Here is a 27,909-nt window from a genome sequence, read left to right on the forward strand (position 1 = left end):
TATGAGTGTCCCTCAGAGAAACACGGAGCCCCTAAGCATGTGTCTCCTCTGATGTGACTCTTATCTTACTCAACCACCAAACGATCGATCTGTGATTTTCACCCTGGCAACCTGACCTAACCCTGAGCTCTCCGAGGTCCCCTCCCCAATCCCTCTGGGTGGCTAGCTTAGATTTCCAGCCAGTGGGGACTATGTTTTCTACAGAGAGGCCAGTGCCCAGAAGCCCAGCTGCTTCTTCCTAAATGTGATGTGGTGTCTACTTCTATATTGCCTTGATCTCCTGAGCCAGCACAACAGACATGGAAGGACACTCACAACAGAAATGAGCTCTGTCTGGAGGCAGGAGCCAAAGGTCAAGTCGTTAGAGAATCAGATGCCTGACCCAGGTCCCTTGGTGTTTATCCACCATCCTATCTTTTGTACCCTGCTCAAAAAGGCGATTTGTGGCTCAGAGACAATCCTTAACATGCCCTGACCCTACCCCAAATGACACAGCTCCCAACAGTGGCACCTGCCAACTGTGTGAACCTTTCTGAGGCAAGGGGGGGTACATACAAGGAGCTGTGTTTCTAACTTGTGCTTTCAGAAGGATATCAGCTTGATCTCCATCCCCCGACCCCAGGGAGGTCTTGCCCCATTTCTGGACCAGGTAAGGATGCAGCAAGATGAGAATAGCTATCAACTACAGGCAGCACTCCACAATCAGTCAGCTGCCCAGGACAATCCCTGCAGTGTTTCTGCTGTGAGCCACCATCTGTAAAGGGGTCAGCATAGCCCCTTCCCTGGGAGAAGGTGAAAAAATGGAGGCCAGTGAAGACCCACATGGTGCTTAGCCAACAGGTAAGGGTCAGAACAGAGCAGAGCCTACTCTGAGAACACTTAACAAAATCTTCACCGGCCCTAAGATTATCCACATCCCCACCTGGTAACATCCACCATACTGGGAGCACTTATGGAGTGCCAGCTGTATGCTAGAGTCCTCCCACACCTTTGGGCTAGTCCTCCATGCAGCAGGGCAGCCCAGGGCTCTGTTCCAGGCATAGGCCTCATTACCCGCCCCAACCCCTTGCTGTTGTGCTCCTTGTCTCTCTGGTTCGGATGCCTGCTCAGCTTCGCGCTGCTATTTCAGCTCACAACGTTTATAAAATTGCATCCGGAGCCTGGCACAGCAATGCAGAGCCAGCCTACTCCGAGTCCTCAGACAGCAGCTCCTGAATGCTAATTGAAAAGTGATTAATTACCTCCACAGGCTCCACTCTTGCGACTGCCACCCTATGCTCTCCTGTTCTCCCCAGCAGAACTGAAGGCAGGCGGAAACGTGTGTGTGTGTGTTGTGTGCTGTGTGCTCGAGCCAAGCTGCTTTCAGTCCTATTGCTTAACATGAGGGTGAGCCCTGGGGTGGGAGCCCAGACACCACTCAGGTCAAGTCTTCCTTAATCTAGGCAAGTCCCTCCCAAGCTCAGGACCAGCACTCCACCCTGGGAAACTTCAGACTTTGATCTCTTGAGTACAATCCCATTGACTGTGGATACAGAATTGGAGGGTGGTTCCTGTACAGACTTCCCACATCCATCTCCTCTGCCTGGCTCCTCCCAATGTTCTTCCTACATCCAACTCTTATGATTCCACTCTAGGGTCCCCCTCCTGACAGGACCCCGTTCCATTGGTTCCAGGACACCTCTGCCATCGATATAAATAACCCTCTGCTTACCGTCTGGTGCTCCTCTACCCACAAACCTCACTGCCGTCTCTGAAAGAGCTATCAGAAGCCAGAACAAGTGCCTCATGGCCTGCCTGAGCCCTCAGGATCAAACTCAGTTTCTTCTCTGTGTCTGGTTTTGAGCTCCTCAGATCACTAGGCAAGTGTTGCTGCTAAGGCATCTAGACCACCGATCCTGAGGAAACTAGAGCTTTCAGTGTGGACTGGGGATGAAGCTTGCTAGATCAAGACAGAGCTGGGGGACCCAGCAGTCAACTCAGCCTTAGCAGGGACTGGTGGATTGATCCCTGAAGAGGCCCCAAGAAGGATTTGGATGGGTTGGAGACAGAAAAGGGATGGGACCGGATCTGGCTGTTCTGCATCAGACTCCATTTCTTTGTCTTGGGTGTGCAGTGACCTCCGTGACACGCCTCAGGCTACTGTAGGAACCAGGAAGCAAGAGGTGGGGGTTCTCATGTCCCCATACTGCACCCACACTGGCATGCCTCCCCGCCTTGCCTGGCTGTCGTTGAAGAAGGCCCTCCACAGCCCCTCATCACCAGCATCTGAAACCTTGCCAGAAACACAACCTTTGAGGCAGTTTCCCCTCATTTAAATTCTTTCTTGACATTTGTATGACAGAGAACAGGAACGCAACAGCCAGGAGGGAACAAATGCAGAACCATGCAGGCTCCTGGTGGGGGAGACTGTTGAGGAAAAGAGAAGAACCTGACCAGACCCACTGCTGTGGAAGGGAGGACATACCGATGTGGGGTGTGGTGTATCGTGGTATCAACCACCCCCACAACTCTCACCCTGGCCTTGTCTAGCCCTCCCAATGGCCCTCTTTTATGAGGTGGGAAGCTGAGGCCTTGAGGGGTGGGGTGATTGGGCACACAGATGGCAGCTTTTCAGCCTTTGGGGAGTATATGCCTAAGAGACCTGCCCACAAAACACAAAAGGGGAACCCCAATTGCTATTCCCCAGATCTTCTTATGGAACTGGTCCCTCAGCACACCTGAGACCCACCTAAGCCAATAAGGCCCAAGGACCCAAGCTAAAACTTTCCAAGGAGAGCTTTGTTCTTTCACACATGGAGACCCAGAATGTCAGGTTCCAGCTGTGTGGCCATGGGACCACACACACTGACTCCCCGGCCCCAGTTTCCCCACTTGTCGAGGAGGTCAGTCTTAGAGTGTACATTTTTGTGAGAAGCTAAGCAAGGCAGAGTGAGGAAGTCCTGCCTAGGACTTCCAGGTCCCTAGACAAGAAGGTCTAACCTCCAGTTTTGGCATACCCAAGGTTACAGAGCAAGGTTACTGAGTGGCACTCCATGGGTTGTTGGAATTACCCTTCCACACGTATGAGTATATGGTGATGTTTTGGGCCGAAGCAGATCTCATGAAGCCCTCAATCAGCAGCTCATGGCCTGTGTGCAGCCACACCCTAGTACAACCCAGACAGAGGACTTACGTTGCCCACAGTAGCCCAGTTCCGTAGGCACAGCTTCACATCCACAGGCAAAGGGGATGTAGAGGGGAAATCACCTCTGTTCTAAACCTCCTAAGGGTGGATCTGCAGTTTGACCCTTGTTCTTGCCCATCTGGGATCGAGGGAAGGAAGAAAATGAGGAGGGAGGGAAGGCCTTTCTGGGTGTCTACAGTCTACTCATTCAGGCCCAAGATTGGCTGTGGACAGACAACCCCCCCTCCCAGCTATGGTGGGGATCCATAGGGCTTTGGTGTATTATGTGCAGACCCCTAAAGGACACTGAGGTAAATGGCGACTTGGTTGGTCAAGGTAAGGCAGGCAGTGCTAAGGTCAAGCTATGAGAAATGGATTATGCATCCACAAAAGAAAGAAGAGCTGTTCTATTCCCAGGATCCCCATAATTGCAACAGGGCCTCGTACTCTATAGTGGGATCTGTGGAGCCCCAGTTTCTCAAGGCAGAGAGGACCTGGGTGGACCACATGGTGGCATCAAGGGCCTGGGTAGCTTCGGCATTGGTGGATGGCAAGCCAAAAACACTGACTTGGACCCAGGATGCTTACAGTATCTGTTTCCTCTTTTCTCTGCAGAGATTCTCATGTCGCACCCAGATCCACCTGCATTTTGAGTTAAGTCTAGAAAGTTCTAGATCCTCTCGGAAGCCAGCGGGCACTTGAAGCCCGTCCAGTGATACGTTTCAGGAAAAGTGACCCGTAAGTGAGAGGTGGGAAAGGGAGTCCTTGATGATGGAAAGGGACTCTGGTTACTCTGGGTATGACATCATCAAAAAGTAATGTGGCAGCCACAGGGTCCTTGCACAGAAAACTGTCAGGGTCAGCTTTCTCAAACACTTTGGCAACAGTGATCTGAGGGACCTCGGCCTCCTAGGGGACCCTAGGCTGTGATCAACTCCACAGGACAAGCTACAGGGGCCAGAACTATTCTCATGGGACCCAGCTCTACAAGAGCTAGGAGGGTAGAAGCTGGGAACTTCTTCCAACTATGCTAGGGATCAAAGTGACACTGCATCCAGAAAACCTGAGATGGGACACCAGTGGGGAATGACCTAGGGTGTGATCAGTGTGAAGATGTGTGGGACCTTTGATGTGTGGGGTAGTGTTCCACAGACAGCACACCAGGCTAGATGGCTCAGGAGCATGAGTGAGGACACAAAGCAAGCAGGAAGGGACAGCTTAGTAGGTTCAGGGGAGCTAGGTCTCATGACGCAGGTGACCTAGAACACCCAGGTGGTTGCCACATACTGAGGCTGGGTTGTGGGACTAGGAACCAAAGGGACTCTGGGGACTCCGGAAGCAGGATGAGAGCTGATCTTTCCTACAGCTAAGGCTATGGGAAGAGCGGGGACAGTAAGGTGGACAGCAGGAATCACAAGGACCGAGTGGCCTCCAGTCCTCCCCAAACCCTGCCTGGAATGCTTATTCCTAGGCTCCATGGGTAGTTGGAGCACTTGCTTGTTTTTCTCGCTTTCCTTCGATACAATTATAGATTAATTAATTCTCACCAAGCAATATCTGACCTACATCAGCGCCTCTGTAAGACGGCAGCACCAGAAGAAAGACTCAAAGACTCATTCGGCTATATAAAGACAAGCGATCTATTTTAAAAGAAGGGCTTGTGCTGGAGTCCGCTGTTCCCAACAGCCTCGTTACATAAGGCTCGTTTAAAGGCAACACACACCCGCCTGCCCACGCGATTCATGGCTCAGTGGTTCTGAACACGAGGTTAATCGGCGGATTGAGTCTGGCCAAGCCGGAGGGGCTTGGCCAGGAGACCAGCCTCCTGGGGACGCAGACACACACAGGTTCTAGAGCTCTTCCTATTGCTGCTTCTACAACTCTCTCTGCTACCTCCTGACCCATCCAACCTGGTCCACACCCTGGTTTTAATTGTGGGATCCTCCGGGTCAGTGGGAGGCTCCATCTCATTCATCAATGTGTCCCTGACACCCAGAGAGAGCCTAGGATGGCACAGGCAGTGGTGTTAATGGACTGAGCTGGGATGTAGCAAGAAGCAGCATGCAGTGGGGGATGGTTCACACCTGCTGAGCACAGCAGCCCCAGGCTTGGAGACAGTCTCCCTTATTCTTAAGACTGTGCTGCCAGGCAGGTGCTGCTGGAGTGGTGGGCACCTCTGAGATGGTGCATACAACCCCCATGCCTTTCCCTAGGAGTAGACAGAATCCCTGTGAGGTCTCCAAGCCTGTGTTTCTAGCCTGGGACCTGCTTGTCTTTCTCATTCTTTCCTGCATCCCAGAAAACCGGCTGGGTGTCCAAAGCAGCTTTGTGGGGAGGTCAAGGAGACAAAGACCAAGCCTGCCAAGACCCATAAGCGATTTGGGGGTGGGGGTGCAAATCCCTGACCTGGCCATGCCTTTGGATGAACCCTCAGCTGTAAAGCCCAACACAGGTGCCTGGGTTCCAGCAAGAATGTGGACAGAATCTGCATTTGCTGAGTAACCCACTGTACTTGGAGCACGTGGGTCTTCAGCTGCCCAGACTAGCTAGCTGCCTCACTTTAGAGGCAGGGAAACTGAGACAGCTCAGTTCACCAGCCAACAGCCAGTGCAAGCACAGGCACCCTGGCTCTGCATAGCACACCGATCTGGGGTTGGAAGAAGCGGACAAGGCAAGCCCAAACCAGCAGGCTCTAGCCTTCCATCCCAAATCAGTTGAGAAGGTACCCTGCCTCCACCAGCCACACGGCCCCTTCCCTACCCTGCTACCAATCCTCACTCTTACTGTCCTAGGTTCAAAATGAGTCACTTTTACCTTGGAGCTTGGTGGCTCAATGCTCAAGAGAGGCTTTGCTCATGTGGAAGCATCAGGGCAGAGTCCCCCCCCCAGACACACCCCCACACCCGTTTCGGATAATTGGGCCTTTCCGATGGTCTCAGATCTTCCTGAAGAGGGCTGTGATCTCATTTACCACGGTCTTTCAGAGGATGCTCCAGGCCTTGACTGGAGGTTGTGGAGGCTGAGCCAGGCCAGCGAGAAGTGCAGTAGCTCATTCTTCTAGGTTCCTGTTCACACTTTCTTATTATTTATGGAAAGAAAAAGTCAAGGACTTCCCACAAGGAGCTAGGGTACACAGCTCTCCAGGTGAAATGAGGGGCAGTGGAAGCATTTGAGCATCTGTAATGGGGAGATTAAGTGAGGACTGGGGTGGCCTGACGTGCCAGTGGAAAGGTAAACTCCTTGCTGTACACACTCTCCAAACATCCCCAGGCAGGCCTGGAGCCCAGAGTCCTGGTCCCAGGGCTGGGTTAGGGTGTAGTGCTGTTTAAAACTGAACCTCACATACATGTGCCAATGGAAGCAAGACAGAGGGAGACCCAGACCACGAGAGACGGCCGGCAGTTTGAACCCAGTCTTCCTCCCCCTCCTCCTATGATTCCCACACCCCGAGATAAATCTAGTCCCTCAGAAACTCCCCAATAGGGTGCAGCATCTCAGGACCAGGGGTTTTAGATCCTTCTCGGGCAAACAAGGAGGAGATAATCATGTCACATGATGTTCCTCTACTCAGTTCTCTGGAAACCAGAATGGTCAGCAGTTGGCAGGGCTGGAGGGAGGCAGAGAGTCCCAGTAGCAAACTAGCCATGTCCTCCCTCAGTAGTTTTGGCTTCTGAACTCAGAAGAGCATCCCCAGAAAGCTACTGAGGATGGTGCTTAGTATGGCTACCCACACCCCAGAGGCTACTGGTGAGACCCCTTGGTGGAAGAGAATCTGGGAATTGTAGGGGTTTTCAGAATCGGCAGTTCTTGCCACCCACTACGGGTTACATACCCTCTGCCCAAACCCACCCCAGGACCAGGCCATATCAACCATAGACTCTGGCTTCCTCTAGGCTCTGGTACAGGTTTTACCCACACTGACACCATTTGGTGACCCTTCCATGTGCTATTCAGCCTATGATTTCCATATCTCCTTCTACCAAGCTCCTAGACAGAGATACCCGTCTGGCTGCCCTCCTATTGAGAGGAGGCTGACCCATCTCTTCTGCAAACCACATCTGGCCCCACCTACCAGCCTTAGTCTCCTCCCTGGAGAACCAACAACGGATGTTCCAAGGCTGACCCCAGTTTACCTTTGCTGTATTGCTACGGTGAGTGACTTTGCCTCTCTGAATCAGAGCTGAGCTCTGAAGACTCAAAAGATGAGTGCTGGGAGACTCCCAGAGCCTCGGTCTTCCCAACTGCACTGGTGCAGGAGGCCCTGTGAGATGCAGAAATGGCCCTGACAGTAGATGGCTCACCAGAAGGTGAGAGAATCCACAAAAGTAGAATGAAGTTGTTTCACAGAGGCTCTGGCTGTGACATCTATGACTCTGTGGCTTCCTCCTCTTCCCTCCCCTGTCTTTCCAGAACAACACCTGAATACGGGGGGGGGGGGTGTCTTTTCAGAGTACCAAATAAAACCAGGATGATAGTAAGTGATAAAAGAGTTGTTGATGTGATTCCTTATTCTTTCTCTTCTGGTACTTCCTGACACTTCAATTATTTCTGTTATGGTTTTCCATGGATCGAATGGAAACAAGTAACCTTTAAGCCCTCCTTTTAGCACATTCCGTAATCCCTCTCGGAAGTGTCTAAGCTCATCCCAAGTGCTCAGGCTGCACGACCCACTTCATACAATACATTAGCAAATTAATGTCGGGGTCAATTCTGATATCAGATGATGTACAAACCTGACCAAGGTGCCCACGCCTCTGCCGGCATGTGAGGAAAGCCCAGGCTAGGTGCTGGTGGTGGGCATCATGGGGCACAGCCCAGACAGGCCAGGGGATCTCGTTTTCACCAGAAGCTTTAGGTGGGGCAGGTGTTTGGAGGTAAGGGTCCTTGTGTTCAAAATGATTCTGACATGAATCAGTAAGTAACAAACGATGGCCTGTTTCTGTTCTCCCTTGTCTCCTACTTGGCAAGATGGAGAGGCACCAGCTTCTACCTAGCAGAAGGCCTTAGAAGTCAGCAAGTGGCGCAGTGATTGGCACAGAACCACTGTGTTAAGGCTGAAGAACAGCTTTTATGGTCCATAGGTCAGGGTCATAGTCATCATCATTATCACTATCATTATCTCACTTCCTAAATGGCTGTATGCTGCTGCCGCCGCCACCGCCACCACCATGTTAACACGATCAGCCACCACCATGTTCTCACTGTCACCACCAACAATATCATCACAACCGTCACCATCACTACTGATATCATCATCACGGTCATCACCAGCACCATCATCACCAGAACTACCATTGCCCCCACCACCACCAGTAACTCACCATTAACACCATCACTGCTGCCACCACCACCACCAGCATCTACCAACATCATTATCATCACCACTATGACCAGTATCATCACCATGGCTATGTACCACCACACTCTATCATCACCACTATGGCCATGATCACCATTGCTGCCATCAGGACCACTAGCGCCATCACTGCCATTGCAAGCACTACAACTATCACAGCCATCAGCGCCATCAGCACCATCAGCACCATCATCGTTGCCATCATAACCATCACTACCACAACTACCACCATTGATATCACTATAGCCACAACCACAGCTATTATCAGCCTTCACTATCACCACTTTACTGTCCCCACTACCACCATCACCACCATTATCTTTACCATCATCCATCATTCTCACCCTCACACTCATAGCCATTGATGTCCCTATAACGGTGACTTCTACCACCATCGTGTTACCGCCATGTTCCCCATCATCACCCACACAGTCATTATTCCCAAGGCAGCTGCACACCGAGCCTGCAGATCCCTGGTCTTCACATGCCTGGTTTCAGGGTGCTGCCTTCTCAGAGAGGCACCCCACCAGCAGGGTCCCCTACTAGTCACCTGCAAACCTACTGCATTCTCCTGATCCCTACTGTGTTCTCAGTGCTATTGTCTATGCTTCGCTGTCTCTATCTCCCATACCCTCTCTTTTCCTCCTCCTCCTCAGGAGGGGAGAGTCCCTGAGGTCTAAAACGATGTGCCAGAGAGATGATTCTCAGGAAAAACTTTCAAATGAACAAACAAGTAAATGAACAGGAACTTCCATGGTATCCTTTATCCTTCAGGCTCTGGGTCTGAGTGTCCATAACAGGATGGAGATTCGTCTACTCAAGGTTAGATCAGAGATCCATTGTTAACTTTCATCTGCTTTACAGATGGAGACATTAGGCTTCTGGGCCCAGGGGCTCAAGTCCCATGAAAGCCAGCCCTCTGCCTCTGCCTCTGCCTCTAACGATGGCTCACACCCACACTGGACCCACAGCTCCCTCAGCTGTCAAGAGTGCAGCTCTCCCTCTGAAGAGCATGCCAAATAATCTAGAAATAACAAACTGTAAGATCAGTACAAGGAGTAGAAAGACTCTATAGTTCTCCTGGGGACAGCACTGGCTCCCAACAGGCCAGGAATGTGGGAAAGGTCCAGATGGCCTGGCCCTTATGGGGCTTCTAGGGCCTAGGACCTTAGGGAAACTTCTGGAAAGACACTTGGAGCTCCCAGAGCCCAATGTTTCAGGGGAAAGCATTGTCTCCAGGAACAGGACTAACACAGCAGTCTGTCTGCATAGTGGAGGCCCTCATTAGGACAGTTCCCATGCCTTCTTAAACATGGTAGAAAGCTGGGCTGTGGGACATTTGCTGTGCTTGCTCCCTGGTCTGCCACGTGGGCTGCTCCACGGCCCATGAGGCTTTTGTTTCCTCAGGTCCTTTCATCCATATTCTTACAGCCAGCTTCCATCTGCTTCTCTGTCTCCCAGGGCCATGGTCAGGTCCCTGCAGCCAGAACTCTGGAGGTAGATGGGAGGAGTACGCTATACAAACAAACAACATCATGTGTGCAGGAAAAACTGTGCAGAGGATGGGGTGGGCAGGCTGGGTGCCCAGAAAGCAGCTGTCGTTGAACAGTTACTCCAGAGACTCTCAGGAGCTGCCAGTGAGGATGAAAGGAGCTGGACTGGACATCTCAACCCAGAGCAGACAGGAAGCATTTCCTATGAGCACCTCCACCTGCACCATGCATCCACCTGTGTTATGCATCCACCTGTGTCATGCATCTACCTGTGCCATGCATCCACCTGCACCATGTATCCACCTGCACCATGCATCTACCTGCACCATGCATATACATGCACCATTCATCCACCTGCACCATTCATCTACCTGTACCATGCATACACCTGCACCATGCCTCCACCTGCATCATGCATCCACCTGTGTCATGCATCCATCTGTGTCATGCATTCACCTGTTCCATGCATCCACCTGTGCCATGAATCCACCTGTGCCATGTATCCACCTGCTCCATGCATCTACCTACACCATGAATCTACCTGCTCGCCAGTCAAGGTGTGCTACAGTACTAATTCCATGGTACCCAATCCTTTCTTCAGTCATTCAATGCACTTGAGCTGCTGCCAGGAAACTCTGTGTATAGGGGTAGGCTGGTGCATCCAGGAGCCCCTATCCCTAGTCCAACCTCCTCTTAGGCTCTGCTCCATTCCAGGAAGGTCCTGAAACAGACACACATCCCTGGAAGCCACAGGTCAGATTCTGTCCCTTGAGTTCATGTCTTCACTCCTAACTCCAGCCAGATGTAAGACAATGCCTCTTGCTGGAAGGGTAAGGATCTCTCCCTCCTAAGCTACTTCCTGAGGAGAGGTCAGATGTGGAGATGAGCAGTGGACCCTTTCATTGTCCACTGTGGAACACAGACCATGCCTTTCCCACTCTGTCATATAATGGGCCCTCTCTGCCATGTTGGGAACAAAACATCAGAGGTCCCTTGGGAGCTCATGCTCTTCATTGTTGTGAGGGCATCTGTAACAGCCTGAGCCACAGAAGGACAGTTGAAGGGAGAGTGGATGGGGGGGGGGGGCAAAGCATTGGTTCTCAGCCTCTACCCTCATTCACATAGACCCTGAGCTTCAAACTAAACCATTTTAGTCCCAGACCTGGTAGACCCTGGGTGTTAGCCTGGGTAGATCCTGGCAGAATTTCTGGGGGTGACACCTCTCATGCCTTCACACTACCTTGTTTGTGTCCCTTCCAGAAATCAGTGAGTCACATGTAAATGGTCAACATGGGAGGTGGGCAGGGGCGTGACAGGATCAGGACTCACCCTCGTGTACACATTAGAGGGACCTCAGGAAGTTCTATGGAGACAGATGGCTGCAGAATCAGGGCTGCAGTTCTGAGGGTGCCTTAGCTCTGCTGCATGCTGGGCTGGGCCCTGCCAAAACGAGCCAGGGCCTTGAGGGGCAGACAGGGACAGAAGAACAGCTCCAAAGGCAAAAATAAATGGGATACTTATTTCTGGCACCTTTTATAGATCCAAAGTCACTTTGTTAGTTTAAGAATTCGAAATGTATAATGCATGGTTGGATTTGTTCATGAAATCATCATGTTTCGGTCTATTTAGAGAAAGAAGGCCCAATGGGGACAGGAACTTCTCTCTATGGGTGTTTAAACATTTTGGCAGGGGAGAGAGGCCATATGAAATGTCAGAGTCAGGGGTCAGGGGTCAGAGGGTGGTGGACAAGCAGGAACCTGTTACCTATTTACCCTGTTCTCAGTTCTCAGACGTGCTGTGGAGGGTGAAATGTTGGTGTCTGTGCATAGGCAGATGTCCGTGAGTTTCATTCAAATCCAGTACCCTGGTTCCGCTCTTCCCCGGGTCTGTCCCACTTCTCACCACAGGGGATCCTATGACCCCTATCCTCTCGCAGTCAGAGAGCTCATGCTAATGTGCCCATCACTGCAGACTTAACTCCCATTGTAGGATTCTACAGGACAAAGCTAAGCTCTTGGCTTGGCAGTGAGGCCTTTGGGGTCAGCCCCTATGAAGGTCCTGGTTGGTGGATCACAACGGTCCAATACACACCATTTTAGACATTCATCTGAAGACACTGTCTTAGTCAATGTTCCATTGCTATGAAGAAACACCACGACCACAGCAACTCTTAGAAAGGAAAGCATTTAATCGGGGTTTGCTTACAGTTTCAGAGGTTTAGTCCATTATCAGCACCGCAGGAAGTATGGTGGCTCACAGGCAGACATGATGCTAAAGAAGGAGCTGAGAGGTCTCCATTCAGATCCACAGGCAGCAGGAAGAGAAAGCCACAGGACTTAGCTTGGGCTCTTGAAACCACAAAGCTCACTCTCATAGACTACTTCCTCCAACAAAGCCACACTTCCTAATCCTTTCAAATAGTGCCATGCCCTAAGCATTCAAACATAGGAGCCGATGGGGGTGGGGTGGGGAAGGGGGAATTCTTATTCAAACCAGACACTCACTTGGGACTCTAGAGTCTCTTGCTTGCCCACTGAACCCTCCCAGTGTGCGGCCGTTGTCCTCCCAGGAGAATCATGCACCGTCCACCTACCATCACTGATATTTGAGAGCAGGCTGTGTCTTCCTGTTGGGGTAGAGGAGCATTCCTCAGTGCCCAGGCATCACCCCACAACCAGTGTCATACTCCCTGTACTCCATCTCACACTTGATCCTACCACGGGTGCCCCAGGGCTCCTGAATGGCCATGGTTATAGATCCATTAGATGCCAAGACTGGAAACTAAGGACAGAGACTTAGAGCAGGAGTCATAGCACACATGGAAGGGCTAGGGAGGCTGGGTTTGAGGAGCCAAGGACTTTGAAAACACAGGCCCATGGAAAAGCCCAGGCAAAAGGAACCACATATAGATAGGGAGCCAGACATGAGTTCCAACAGGCAGATGCTGCAGACACTCAGGACGATGGACTGCGAGGGCAGGCATGGACCCTCAGATGGGATGGCCGGCACCATCTCTTTCCTTAGGTGGCCTCTTGCCCCTCCCAAAAATGGTGACTCCACCCTCTAAGCAGAGGTCAGTACTATCCATAAAGCCTGGGAGATTGGACATATTGAGCTTCTCAGTCACTTGTCTTGTCCCTGTACTTAGCTAAGTAGCCAAATGGAATCATATCAGCCCCAGCAGGAATTGAACCCTGTAAGAATCCCCTTAGATGCTGCTTTGAGAGTAGACTTCAGGCCCAGCAGACTTCTGGAGCAGACAGCATACTCAGACCCTGCAGAGGAATCAGCTGGGCCATGTAAGGGTGTCCAGAAATGACCAGACTCCTGCATAGTAGGGACTCAAGCCTACTATGGATGATCACAGGAAGGAGGAGTTTCATGATCATTTAGTAAGGGCTGGGTACAATAGGGTAGGGCTGGGACCTGTCACAACCAGAGACCCAAAGGGCCTTAAGGCCTCCTCTTCCAGTAGTCCTAACCACTCCCTACCTGAGGCCTTCCTGAGGGCTCGTGGGGCCCTCATCCAGGTTCCCAGGTCATCACAGGCCTCTACGAGTCCCAAAGCTATAGGTTCTCCATATTCCCTGCCAAATCATTCCCTTCCCTGATGCCCTTAGCTCTCTGTCCTGGCAGCCCGTCCTTTTCAGCTTCTAATCAAGTTCTAGTCCAGAGTGGGAAAGAGAAGGATGGCTGGAGGGTTGACCCTCACTTTGTGCTTCCAGATTCCTGGTAGGCAGTTCACCAATCTCAGTAGCATGTCTTCCCTGCCAGTGGAGCATCCTGGGGTTAGATCCTCCTCTGTGCTCCACCTGCCCCCCATCTGAGTAGGTGTTTGTTGAGTGGCTGAAAAACATTCAGAAGCATACTGGTTACTTTTCTCATTGTTATAATTAAACACCTGACTTGGGAAGGAGGGATTGATTTGGGTTCACAGTGTGAGAACACAGTTGAGGGTACAGCCCATCAGGGTAGAGAGAGGATTTGGTATGGTAGACGTGTGAGCTGGCTAGACACATCGCATCCCAACTCAAGAAGCAGAGAGAAAAGGGATAGTAATGCTCACTTTGTCCCATTTTCTCAGTCTGGGATCCCAGACACTGGATGGTACCCAGCATAGTAGGGTGAGTCCTCCCACCTCAGTTAACCTGTCTAGAACCTCCCCCATAAACACACCCAGAGGCTTGTAACCAAGGTGACTCGAGATCCCATAAAGATTTAATTAGCATTCCCAGTCACAGGCCAGGTGTAGAGTGTAGTGTTTCCCTTATGAGCTGCCTTGTCTCTAGCAATGCCCGGAGAGCCTTCACAAAGCACTTCCCAAGTGTTCAAAGAGGGGATACAACTGTATATCTTTGCTGAGGAAGGGACGATGAGTGACAGGTGTGACAGGCAAATGAAGTAGGATGGCTCTACAGGCTGCTGCTCCGGCCCTTGCACTTTGGTGAGTGCTGTAAACATGTTTCCTCTGTGCAGAAGGGGCCTTGAGATAGCCTTGGCATCCCCCTGCCCTTGGCACCTCTTTGATATCATTACCAGGGTCCCCTGAGAAGGGGTGGGGGACCTTGGATGGGTCTAGGATGAGAGTCGGGATAATGGGGTCACAGCCACAAGCCAAAGCCTGGAGACAGCCCCACAGCTGGAGAAGTAGGAAGAACTTTCCCCGCACCGTGGATGGCCTCCAGCCCCACTCAGGCCTCCTCTAGTGATGAATGATCATTTTGGATTTCTCCAACCCCAAGAACCACAAGAAATGAATACACGCTGTGTGAGGTCAGGATGCTGGTGGACATCTTGGCCATTTGTCAAGCAGAAACGAGAAAATCGGTGCGATGGCTCAGCCCTATCCTCAAGGCCTCCCTGAGGAAAGGACACATAGCCTGTGTCTTTGGTACCCGCTCCATCTGTAGAGGAGACACACTGGCCTGGGCCACATCCAAGGGTGACCCCGCAGGACCAGCATGTAGCTCCCTGGCAGCATGCTGGCACAGTTACTGGTGGTGGTGACACATTTCACGCAGAATATTAGTGATATTTTGCACACACCGCAGATGTAGCGGGACATTGAGAGTGGCTGAAAGCACGTCAGCCGCAGGAACAGCCAAGCTCCGTGTAGGCCTCAAAAAGCTGGAGGATAGCGAGAGGAGAAGAGAAACTGCTCCTGAGGCTCAGCTCCTCAGAGATGCTTCCAGCCTCTCAGCCCTCGGAGAAGACACGTGTCCCCTCATAGGACCTGGCAGGTCCAGGAGCGTCTACACCTCCTCCCAGAGTCTTGGCTGCGGAAAAGCTTATGGGTGAGAAAGGAACAAAGGACGCCAGTGAGTTTGTGTGGTCAGGACAGCACACCCCCATCTGCCTCATCCACTGAGTCCTGACCACAGACACACACTGAGCCCTGCCTCTGTTCACACGCTGAGCTCTCATTCTGTCTGTATGTGAATTCTTGGCCCCCTTCTTCATCCTATACAATTGTCCTCTCTTCTTCATCCCGTACAAAACCTAGGTCACAGTCCTACACCCAAATTGAGCCTCCCTTGTCAGTTTGGTCCCTGACCCTAGTAATACACTAAACCTAGGCTTTAGTCACAGGCTGCACGCTGAACCTTTTCCTGCCTGGAGCTAGTTCTTGATCTTGGGGACGGGGAAGAATCCTCCAATATAATGTGGTCCAGCCCTACTGAGTGCCTATGGGCTTGGCCCAGGGGGCTCTGTGCATCCACAGGACACCCTTGTCACCTAGTACAGGACACCATGCACTAGGGCATGCATCCTTATAGCCCTAGCTCTGGTGCTAGAGGCCTTAGCTCTGTCACTGTGTCCTGAAAAACAGGGCAGGGCACTCCTGCCCTCTCCCTGTAGGTCCTGTCCCATGCAGGTGCATGTAGAAGCTGTGGTATGCTTGTGTGTGAGGCAGAGCCCCGCAAGAGGCTCACTCTGGCTGTCAAGGGAAGAGAAAGTTGTGAAGTCAGCCAATCTGGTTGTAGAGCCCGTATCTATTCCTTGGCTGTGTGACACCGAGTATGACCATGTTTAATATTGACTGTCAACTTGACAGGGTCTAGAATCCCTAGAGAGACGAATGCCTGCAGATACCTGTGAGGGAATTTCTAGACTGAGCCAGTTGAGATGAGAAGGAGAAGTGTTATCCCAACTCCACAGTCCAGGGTCACAGACTAATAAAAAGGAAGCAGCAAACCGAGCAGCAGCAGCCGCATCTCTTTCTCCGCCTACTGACTGTAGATACAATGTGACCAGTAACCAGCCGCCTCAAACACTGCTTCCTACAGAGATGGATGATACAATCAACCCCTGTACCCAAACAAACCCTTCCCTCCTTCTCAGGTAGTTCATCACAGCAAATGGACAAGTAACAGACAGGGAAAGTTGCTTAACTGCCAAGGTAAGCTTATTCTTGCTGCAATAAGATGACCCGAGGGTACTAACTCATAGTTAGGGAAGGTCACCAATGGCAGAGCCCAGCCCTTACAGTGAACCCTGGCTTCTGCCTAGGTCAATCCACATGCGGCATCACGGCCAGGCCTGATGTTTTCCCACATTCCCTTCTGGCCTCTTCCAAGACCTTCCCAAGCCCACTTGGTGTCCCTACCTCCCTTCTAGGCCACCTTCCCATTCTTAGCCCTTACGCTCTGGGAATAAGCCCACACTGTGACCCGCATGGTGAAGGACTAGAGCTTCAGCCACCCACCTAGGTTCATAAATCTGCCCCCATTCCCCTCAAGCCAATACAAGCCACGAGCCTGAAAATCCAATATATTTCATTTACAAGCTGGTCTATTACCCAATTCATAACAGATCTGTCACCCTGAGGGATCAATGCATCCGGAGGACGCCACATACATAACACCTATGTGTAATTGGGTTCTGGCTCCCTGGCATCTCACTGTGCTGTGGGACCCCAGGGAGCCACTCACCCTCCTCAGCCGGGGATATAGAAGCAGCTGAGAGGTACAGTGGGGGGTGGGGGCGGGGTCTCAGTAGGTCCAAGTAGGCTAGTCATGTGGTCCCTGCCTTTCTGGCTCTGCCTAGTGACCCAGGACTGGTCAGCATGGAATCCCACCACAGCACATGTCCCCCCAGGGCAGTGCTTCTAGCCTGTGGGTGACCCAGCCAGCTCGTTACAATCAACACTAGTAGAAATGAGATCTATGGTTCTCAGGCACCTGCAGGAATTACCCTGTCACCTGCTCAAAACCCAGAAGGACATCCTTAGCCTCTTGGACAAGACAAGAGCCTATAGTCCCATCCCCAGCAAGACACCAAGGTGTATCTTAAAGGGGATGGAATGGCAGGCAGGCTTGGCCCTGTTTGGTACAAACTGATCTACACAGATGCCAGCCAGGCAGGGGAAGGAGAATAGAGTTACGTGTCAGGGCAGAAAGCTGCACAGGTGGCCTCAAGTTCAGCAGGCAAGGTGCAGCCTCTGATAGCTGTCATATTTGAAGGTCAGAAACGAAAGCAAATGGGTAAGAGCCCATTCTCGTGGCTGTGAATGGGGATGCTCATGGCCCCTCCAGGCTCCTGTGGCTCAATGTCATTTCCGTCTGACTTAGGGTAACTGTTTAAGGCAGAGCTGCAATCTGGGTGCTTCCCCACCCCCATTCCTCTGTTCTGTCAGCCTGCGTAGCGCTGAGGCCCCCTGGAACTCCCTCACCCAGCCCCATCCCTTCTCACCCTGCTATTGATTCCGATCACAAATGTGACACCCAGTAATGGAGCTGGCACCTCAGCCTCCTGAGGATCTATGTCCCAAAATAGGGGGAAAAATGATCCTGGTGCAAGACTTTTTCAGGCTGAGATGGAGTTATCGGGGCTACATGTATTTCACACTGGGATATATCTATTCCCAAGGCCTGGGAAGCAGTACAGCCTCCTATTAGGAGAAGATGGAAAGAAATAGGAGCTTTGGGACTCCAAGATCAGGATTCTGGGGTCCATCAATCAGCAGCAAACCCTGGGCAAGTGAGGCTGCCCCTGTGCCTCACTGTCCTTATCTGTCAAACAGAGTTCTTTGTCCCTTCTAGTCAGGCCTCTGGTCATCAATAAAGGCTGTTCAGGTTGTCATCTTTTCTATTATTATAACAATGGTTTAATCTGTAGGGACATGTGTAAAAGGCTGGAGAGAGGGTTCAACAGGTAAAATCGGATGGCCTGAGTTTAATCCCTAAGGCCCACATAGTAGAAGGAGAAAACCCACTACCACAAGTTGTCCTCTGACCTCCTCTCTCAATTGTGGAATGTATATGTGTACATACACAGAAAAGAGAAGGGATAGTCCAATTATGGACATAGCCCTTCCCTTTGCATACTCTAAGCAGATCAGAGTGTCATAGCTGAAGGGGCCCAACTCACAGGCAGGGAAACTGAGGCCCAGAGGGGAAGAGTTTGTTCAGTGGCAGAAGGCTGCAGGGAGAGTTCCACTCACAGGGGTCTCCTGTCTTCCCACTTACCCTGTTCATCCTGAACCTACCAGATCCCACACTGATAGTGGGGCCTCCCTGGGGCCTCGCGTGCATATAGCTGGCCACTCTGGGAGAAGGACAGAGGAAGTGGAAGCTGTGGGGTTGGGGAGTGCCTAGCAGCACCCAAGTACAGCATCCTCGAGCTATGGCAATCCGTTATTCTTCTCAAAGTTGATGAGGGCGAGCATGAGGACAATTAGTCTCAAAATTACTGGTGGAGGAGAACGGTAAGAGAAAAATAAATTAAAAAGAAATCCATTGGAGCTGTAACTGTAATACAGTGTATCATAGTCAATTGAATCACAAATACAAGCTGGTCCCTTGTCGATTGATTTCAGCGAGTAAACAATTTAGGTATTTAAATTGGCAATTTGAGGGGGGAAGGAGGCGGAGCTGGCTGGAGAACTGGATGCATCATATTTGAGGTTGGCACATGCCCCAGCTGCTCCTCAGCTGCAGGAAGCTCCTGCCTCCTGCCCACCAGCTGGGTGCTCCATCTAGAGGTCTTCACAGACCCCAGTTAGAAGCAGGACCACCTAACCCAGCTGGTTTGTCCCTCTCTCCCTCTATACTGCATCTCCCACATCAGGCATGGCTTCTTTGTTCCCATGCGTCTATCCCAGCATTCGAGCCTCGATGACAGGGATCTTGTTTTACTTCCTGAGTCGAGTCTACATCTGTGAGGAAGACCAGAAGGAGGAAGGAAGAGCTAGGGAGGGAAGAGTGGAGAAATGGATGAAAAATAGAGATAGATGGAGGAGTGCTTGGAAGGAGGGAGGGAGGTGGGAGATGGAAAGATAGCGGGACATGTATCTGGAGAGATGATGGAGGGATGGAGAGGTGGATGGAGGAAGAGATGGATGAGAGATGAGGGAGAGATGGAAAACAGATGAAGAGATAGTGGAGAGAAGCAAGGAGGGAGATATAGAAGGAAGATGAAGGGATATATGGAGAGAAGATAGATGGAGAGGTAGAGGGAGTGATGGTGGATGGACAGATAGAAAAGTAAATAAAAGTAAATAAGGGGATAAGGTAAGTAAGGGCAGATGAGAGTGGTAGATTGGTAAGTGGATGAGTGGAAAGAACTGATAAATGATAGGTAGATGGATGGATGGACAGACAGACAGAGGTGGGTTGGAGGTAGATGGATACATGAAAGACAAAGACATGTGGTAGGTTACCAAGAAGCCACTTAAGCCAAGAAGGTAAAGTCATATGCATGCGTAAAGGTCTTGTGTCTCCCAGCACAGGAGTGTTCTCTCAGCTGAGGACAGCTCTGAAGAACAGGTGCTCTCCTGCAGGCCAAGGGGGGCTCAGTCTCCACACCAGACCTCTCCCCTCCACCTCACATCATCTCCATCTCGGCAGCTGGCAGAGACAGTAGAGTGGAAGTCACTCAAGTTCCAGTCAAGTTCACAGTCACAGCTCTGCTGAGCTGGGGTTGACAAGGCTGCCCAAGAGAGAGGTAGATGGCCCTGCAGGCAGAGGCCAGGTGAGCAACCCTGACTACTAGAGCGGGAAACCTAACCTCAAGACCTGAGTAAATGGACCTCCTGGGACCAGCTCCTGTGTTTGGCACTCTAAGGACCTCAGAATGAAGGTGGGGCTCGCTATTCATGAAAGAGCTCCCACCACACTGAGAATGCAGGAAAACAGGACTGTGGGGATTAGACTTTCCCACTTATCTCTTTCCCACCCAGAGCTGGAGCCTAGCTGCTCTAATCAAGAAAGTATAAGGGGCTAACACCAGGTGACTTCTGAGCCAAGGCCACACAAAGCAGGCAGAGTTAGCAGGGCTCCCTTTCTGGAATGCATCCCCCAGTTTGTCAGCCATCAGGATGTGAGGAAGCCTGGCCCACATAGGGAAGCCACCTGCAGGGTGACTACCCACAGGTCCCAGCTGGCAGCCTGTCTCAGCCAGGAGGTGTATAACCAAGTGACCCTCGGATAAGCCCAGCCATGAGCCTCTGGGTCACCCTAACCAATGCTAGGAGAGCAGAAGTCAGCTGCCCCACAGTGCACTGCTGAAGTGCACAGAAAAACAACCAGAATGAATGTTATTGAGATAGACTGTTACACAGCACACTTACTGTAACAGGAACAAGTCCCTTGCGTCTTCTTCCTCAGCTGTGTATTACTGTCCCTGCCAATTCTCCAGGTTCCTTTCTTTATCCTCAGCCTAACTCGGGTTGTGGTGTTGGGGGCTACTGATACTCAGCATCATGGACTGGTGACCTGGAGCAGGATTGAGAGGAGGACACGGCGGGTCCTCCCTCACTCCTTCGGGGAGCGGGTGGGGCTGTGTGAGTGCAGTGCATGTATTTGGTCACTAGCCTAAGTTGTACCATGTTAAGTGAGGGCACATCAGTGATGTGAACACATAGGACACACATATGTGGGCATTAGCAGCCAAGGGGTGCACGTAGGAGGCCTCTGAGGGTGGGGCTTGCCCAGTACCTGTGGTCTCCTGATGTCCTTGAGGAGCCAGGCCCAGTAGACTTCCTCCCGGCTTGTGAGTCTCTGGGATGCAATGCAGCTTCTATGAGCTCTTCCCTCAGCCCCAGCAATTTTCTTCACTTGGAGTTGTCTTCTGGTACATATACCAGTGGGTTCTGGCTGAAACTGGGTGCTTGAAAGATTCCCCAGACCAGGGCTGAAGAATCTGGCCTTGGAATGACCACAGGTCAGATAGCAGGGCATGTCAGAAGGTGGATGCCAGGAACTGGGCAGCTCAGAGTAGGAGAGGCTGGTGCAGTCAGATGGACAGGTTAAAGGCAGAGGGGGTTCCCCTGGTCTCTCAAAGCAGATGGCTGCTGTACTCTGTTGGGTAGGTAGGAGAGTGATGGCCTGGTTGGGGCAATGTGCAGAGAGAGGGAAGAAATTGAACGAGTAAGATAGAATCCATGAAAGGACTTCTCTAGGCTTCCTCATGGCCTTGAGGTGAGAAGAGAGGAGGAACTGGCCTGGGTCACCTCCAGACCCTGACAGTAGATTCCAGGATCATCACCACATAGGACAGGGAAGAGAGGAATATCCATGGGCCTTGCTGTAGGAGGAAACTGGCCCCTTCCAGAGGGTTCCAGAGACTCAAGCCTTCCAGTGGCACTGAGTCAGGGTAGGTGGCTCTTAAGGTGAGAATCAAAGAATGGGTAGAGGAACAGCTTGGGTAAAGAGGGGTTTCAGCATGGCCAAGCTTACTGTGCCCTGGTAGCACTACCCATGACTCTGCCCAGGCAAAGTACCCCAGCGTTCAGTCTGCCTCAGCAGGATGGGGCCTCTCAGTCAGTATCTCTAGGGAAAGTCCTGGCCACATGGAGACCTCTCCAGGGAAGGAAGCCAGGCTTAAAATATCCATCTGCTTCCACGAGGCCCAAACTCCCACCTGACCATCTACCTCCCTGAGCAGAGAGCATTCATTCCGAGACCCAAGATCATCTGCCTGGCCCTCAACCCACACACTGCTTGGGGACAGGACAGGGCAGGTGCATGCTGTAGCGATCCTTCTAGAACCTAGGTAGATAGTTAAGCTGAACAGAGAGTCTGTGCTTGGGAAGTTTGGATAGGAGAACCTGCCGGTTTGGTCCTTACCTCAGGTCGCTCCACTGGAGGCCCTCGCCAATGAGGTTTTGCTCCAGAAGCACAGGGGTATCTCAAGCTGCCAGTCATGAAACTGCTAGACAGTGAGTCCTGTGGCAGAATTCTTGTGATGCCCGCCCAGCCCGGTGAGAGCATTGGAGCCATGTGTTCTGCAGGTCCATGTCAGAACTCTCACTGGTAGAACTCACCTCACAGGCAAGGAAACAAGGCTTGGTGAGGAAAAGTGGACAGGCTGGAAGGCTAGAGGCTTCACCACCCATAGCCAGCCAGAGAGGAGGGCAGAGGAGTCTCAGAGGTAAGGGAAAGAAGGGAGGAGGCTGCAGATACTCTAGAGAGGAACTCCCACCAGGAGAGCATCTCTTATGAACCTGCTGGGAACCATGCCATACTCTGCCGATCTCCGTCTTTTGCTTAGAACTGCCCTCCACCACTGCACTCCCCCCCCACCTCCCTACAACACACACACACACACACACACACACACACACACACACACACACACACACCACTCCCCTGACCCCACACATACACTTCCAAAAGAAATGCACAACTCATTTTCAGTTTCCACCAAACTTTTGTGGCCTGTCAGTTCTGGACCTAGGGTGTGCAAGGTGGGGAAGCCCAGCTCACGCTTGTTCTCACCTTCCAAGGAGAGTGGGGTTATGGCCAGACTCCTGCCTGACTTGATGATTCCTTGGGGGAGCCTCTGTGGTCACTGCTTATGTCAGCTTGGCCCTGGACTGTCCCCCTCCCAGATGGATACCTCAGATAAGGTGATCTCCAATATGCCTAGACAGCTGCATGGCTCTGGGCCTCCTGCTGCTCCAGATAGTGGGGCCTGAAGGTCATCTTGACACTCCTGACACTCCAGGCCTGAGGGGGAGGGGTGCTGGGTCTAGCCTGGCAGGAGCAGCTGCGCTTGTCAGCACTGTCCTGTGCTGTCCTCCTGCTGCCCTGCTCCTGAACTTCTCACCTGGCAAAACTGCTCCTCCAGGTTCCTCCAGAAGTGCTGACAGATCAGGAGCTCAGGTTAGCCAGCCTAAGCAGGGACATGCAGGCTGGGGGACACCAATCGTCCCATCATGAAGAGAGACCCCGGACCCTTCAAGGTACCAAAACTCTCTTGGGCAGAGGCAGAGCCATACTCATCAGCCAGGCCCACAGCTAGCCCTGCCAGCACGTCTGCCTTCGGAGTGCCATGCCCTTTCTATACCTCCCTGCGGATAAGTTCCTGCCCAGCAACCCCAACTTGGGGACCTAGGATAGAGACAGCCACAGAAAAGAGAGCTGATAATGGTCACTTTGCCCTGCAGTTCCAGTCTGAGCTGGCCCTGCTCCTCCCTCCAAGGAGCATCACAAGTCTGTCTACAGCTGCTCCTCCCAGCATCAGAGGCAGGCATGTCCTCCAGCCGCCCTCACTGCCCTAGCCAGCTCCTCACACCTGCAACCAGGAGGTGTAAAATCCAATTTGCTCCTGACACCTCCATGGGACACCCTGGGGCCTGTGTTCACTGCTGCTACAAAGCTGGGAAGGTGGCCAACAGCTTGGGCTTGGGGTGTCTTCTGTTTGCCCACCTGGCCCCTGTCTTGGAGTGTCATGTTTCTTAAGGCCTTTGGGATAGAAGCAGCATAGAAACTCAGCATTACACAGCTTCAGAAATTCCGAAGCCCAGAACTAGGCAAAGCAGCCTGGATTAGGGTTTTCGACCCTCTCAGCAGAGGGGAGGGAGGTAAGGGATAAAGAATGAAAAACTTGCTCTTCCTGAGTGTGAGCAGCACCTAGACTTGGCTAGGAGGTGCTTTGAGGGCCACAGCAGCAGCCTAGGAGGAGAAGAAGCAGCGGGCTCTGGGCTGTACCACAGAGCCTCAAGCAGCTAAGGAAATAAAAGTCCAACAGGCTCTAGACCTCTCCCAGTCCTTCAATCTACTTCTGCAGCTCCCCAAGGTGACCTCAGGGTAGTAAGGTCTAAGAACTGGGCCCAACCCCAGCAGAATGCCCTGTGAGACTGGGCTTCTCCTGGATCCTCAGGACAGACCCACCCATCAAAGCCAGTGGGGGCCCATGAAGCAGTAGGCCACACACTTAAGACTTTCCTACACCAAGGGGAGCTTGTCATGGTATGAGAGCAGTCCAGGTCAAATGCCACACTGTAAGCAGGCCAGTTTCCTATTCCAAAACACCCATACCATCCATACCAGGAGTCACACCATTACACACACACACACACACACACACACACACACACACACACACACATCACATCACACTCTAGCACTGTTAAAATGCAAACTCACTCAACCCCTACATTGATAGTTCCACCCAGGTCCCAAAACCCAGTTCCTACAAAATAGCCCAACCCTCCTGTTTCCCTGGGACTAGAGGTTGCCCCCAAGATAGATGAGCAGTCAGGTCTTACTGCTTTCTCCACCAAGGAAGGGCATTATGATAGCCAGGGTCCATTTCTCAGATAAAGAAACAGCCCCTGTGACAAGTGGTCTGTCACATCCCTCGCTGCCTTTTTCCAGGTCTTCTATGTCAGTGAACACCTATGCAGACTGTGGGGTCTGCCTCCATCCCCCGTACCATTATTGCAGCTTCTGTCCTGTCCTATCCAGCTGACTACTGCCTCCTGAGGTCTTTGCCCCATGCCCGTCTTGGACTACAATGGCCCTGTCCACATCCTCCAACCCTGCAATCATTGCTAGAACGAGAGTGGTTCCTTACCATGTATACTTTCTCCCTTTGCAATGAATGCATCATATCTGCCCCAACCATTAATGTTCTGCCCAGATCCTCAATAAAATCCCAGTGGAGATAAAATCCCACTGACTGGCTGTGGGCAGAGGTGGCTGGAGATAACCACAAGGAGCAACAATTCCCTAAGGCCATGAAGCCTCCCTGGGTCTTTGGAGAAGGACAGAGTCCAAAGGAGTCTCAACCAGTAGCTGGTTCCTGGAGCCCCAAACACCATCTGAGGTAGGAGAGCAAGGGTCTATGGGGATCGGAGAAGCAAACATTCTAAGCAGAGGAAATCCGGGAAAGGCTCAGAAGAGAGAGTTGATGTAGTAGAGCCCCACAGAGGGCTCCTGGATTGGACCTGAGGCCAGATGATGGGAGGTGGTGATGGAAGGGAGCTGGGTCCTGATAGCTGAGCCAGCCCAGGCTACCTACACTGATACTGTGAGGTTGGAGCGGCCAGGGCCAGCCCTCAAAGGAGCAATCCTTATGCTGCCAGCTTGAAAACAGCTGTCCCCTGAAGGGGGAAGGGACGGGTACCTCAGGCTATCAGGGGCTCATTCCAGGGCCTAGGAAAGTTAGGGACCCAGAAGTTCACTATGAGGATAACAAAGAATCAAGGGGGGCCACCCATCCCCCTCCTTTACAACTGTCTCTGTCTAGGAACCATCATCTTGTGAGGGAGAACGAGGAAGGGCTCTGACAGTGGGAGGCCCACATCCTCCATGCTGAGTGCCTACCAGCTCTGCTTTGAGGTGCAGGTCACCTAAGTCCTTCCTTAGGTCCAACCCAGGGTCTGGGCTTCTCCAGTTCATCAAGCTTGTCAGTCCTACCATCTAAGCAGCCTCCATGGGATGCTGTCCCCTCCCCCCTCCATTGACCATTCTCCAACTGTCCTCCAAATATCAGTCCTTCTGCAGAGGCCTCTCCCATCATCTGTCCTCAGCCAGGATCCAGGACCCTCTGTGGGGCTCAGTCATTTCAACCCTCTCTTCTGAGCCTCTGCTGGATTTTGTTTCTCTGATCCCCACAGACTCTAGAATGTTCTCTAATACTCCTTGCTCCTTAATGAGGCACTCAGGGCCCTGTTTAGCATCAGCTAGTCTCACTTCTGTCCCTGCTTGGCTTTGAACAGATATGTATTCTCAGAATTCCAAGATAAACCCTAAGCCCCAAGGAGAGGGTGTCCGTGGCAGGACCTGGGAGGCTGATGGGTCAGGAGGTAGGTTATCTCCAGAGAGTGCCCCAACTCTTCCTGCTGTGTGGAAACAAGGGGAAGCAGCCCTCTGTAGACCCACTCACTTCAGCCTCCAGAGCTGGGTTTCTAAGCTCCTAAGTCTGTGGCACTGGTTGTCACAGCCAGAGCTGATGGGGACTCACTTGGGTGCTGAGCTAGGTCCTGACTCACGAGGGCTCATGGTGGGTGTCAGCTTCACCAGCTGGGACAGTTACACTGTTAAAATGAAGTCATCTTGTGTATTCCTGGGCTCTGGGCAGGCTCAGCACAGAATAGCCCTGAATGACCACTACAGACAGGACAGTATAACTGTGGGGTGGCTAAGCAACCTGTTAGGAGGTGGTCAGGATTTTTACTGCACTCTAAGACCATACCCCACTTTTTAATGGGGATGATCCATGGGGTAGGAGGTCTGAGGATCCTGATGGCCAGTGAGGCCCCATGAACATGTGCTGTGGTGACAACAGACAGGAATCACACAGGGTCAGGTCATTAGGTGCCTGCTAGCAGTCCTGTAAGTACCTTGATCCTCTGATATGGGTCTAGTCTGAGCCATTCTTGACCCATCCCTCCCAAGGTCAGGGATCTACACTGCCTCTCTCCCATTCCCTGTCACTCCCTTCACTCTTAGCCCTGAACTTAGGACCCTATGACCCTTCTGGGGTCCTCTCAGTCATTCTACCACTGTCCCTTCTCTTCAGCGCCTACATCCAACTGAGACTACCTGGTACTCAGTTATGTACCTGTTGCCTGCTCCTCCAGGGTCCAGACTCAAGGGGCCTCCAAGCAATACCAGGGAGCAGCCCAGGTGTCTTAGTCAATGTTCTGTTGCTGTGAAGATACACCACGACCACAGTACCGTTTATAAAGGAAGCCATTCAATTGGGGATTGCTTACAGTTTCAGAGGTTTAGTCCATTATCAACATGGTGGCACACAGGCAGACAGACACGGTGCTAGAGGAGGTGTAGGGTTCTACATCTGGATCTGAGTAGCAGGAAGAGAGAGACAATGGGCCTGGCTTGAGCCTCTGAAACCTCAAAGCCCACCCCGACTTTGACACACTTCCTCCAACAAGGCCACACCTAATCTTTTCAAATAGAGCCACTCCCTAAGCATTTAAAGCTAGGAGCCTGGGGGGGGCGGTGAGTAAGGGGTGGGCAGGGCACTCTTCTTTAAACCACCACACCAGGAAAGCCTGGTCTGAGAGCTAGCTCCTCATCTGCTCCCAACCCTCTTATTCAGGGCAGACTAGTTCCTCCTGAGCCTCAGTGTCCTCCACGGTACATAACCAGTGCTCAGCCCACACCTCCAAGGTAGATTTGTAATTCTCCAAAATTCCATACGACTCAGCAGCCCTTCCCTGGGGGTTTTGCCAGGTCCTGGCTGGGAACATGGAGCTAAATGTCCCCCTGGCTCCTGTGCAGAGCACCCAGCCTCTGTCTGCCATGACAAATGGCTTGAGAGGAGAAAGAAGGCTGACTTAAATCCTTCAGACTCAGCCATGCCATTTTCCCTCTCCCAGTCATGGCTGCTTCCAGTTTGCCCAGCCCCGGGCCTGTCCCCTGGTTAGACCTCCTCACCACCTTAGAGCAAGAGCAACCTCCTGCCCCATCACCACATCCCCCAGCCCCAGGAGCTCTATGTCCTGCTTGTTCCTCTGCAAGCTGAGCCTCAGCCATATGGCTCTTAGAGGGCTGCTGACAGGACCTCTGGAGTGGACCAGATGGGCCCATGCTTTCAGGGTTCACTGAAGAAGGGTCAGGTAATGGCTGGGGTACACAGAAAGGTGAGGCTTGGGTGTCTGGGCTACAGCTTCTAAGGATCTGCAGGGCCCCAGGACCTCA

General features: G+C 52.0%; 1 long non-coding RNA gene across 4 annotated transcripts in view; it reads right to left on the reverse strand.

The window, feature by feature from the left end:
- Window positions 1–12,249: 12,249 nt before the first annotated feature.
- The window catches only part of LOC116073795, a 153,377-nt gene continuing 137,717 nt past the window's right edge, over window positions 12,250–27,909 (reverse strand). For all 4 annotated transcript variants that reach the window (XR_004111910.1, XR_004111907.1, XR_004111909.1 and 1 more), the window contains 3 exons: window positions 26,961–27,049; window positions 20,950–21,339; window positions 12,250–13,858 (listed from right to left, as the gene is read on the reverse strand). This is a non-coding gene — a long non-coding RNA (uncharacterized LOC116073795). The remainder of the gene's footprint in view (window positions 13,859–20,949; window positions 21,340–26,960; window positions 27,050–27,909) is intronic.

The sequence above is a fragment of the Mastomys coucha genome, unplaced genomic scaffold, assembly GCF_008632895.1.
Source record: "Mastomys coucha isolate ucsf_1 unplaced genomic scaffold, UCSF_Mcou_1 pScaffold11, whole genome shotgun sequence".
Taxonomy (NCBI): Eukaryota; Metazoa; Chordata; class Mammalia; order Rodentia; family Muridae; genus Mastomys; species Mastomys coucha.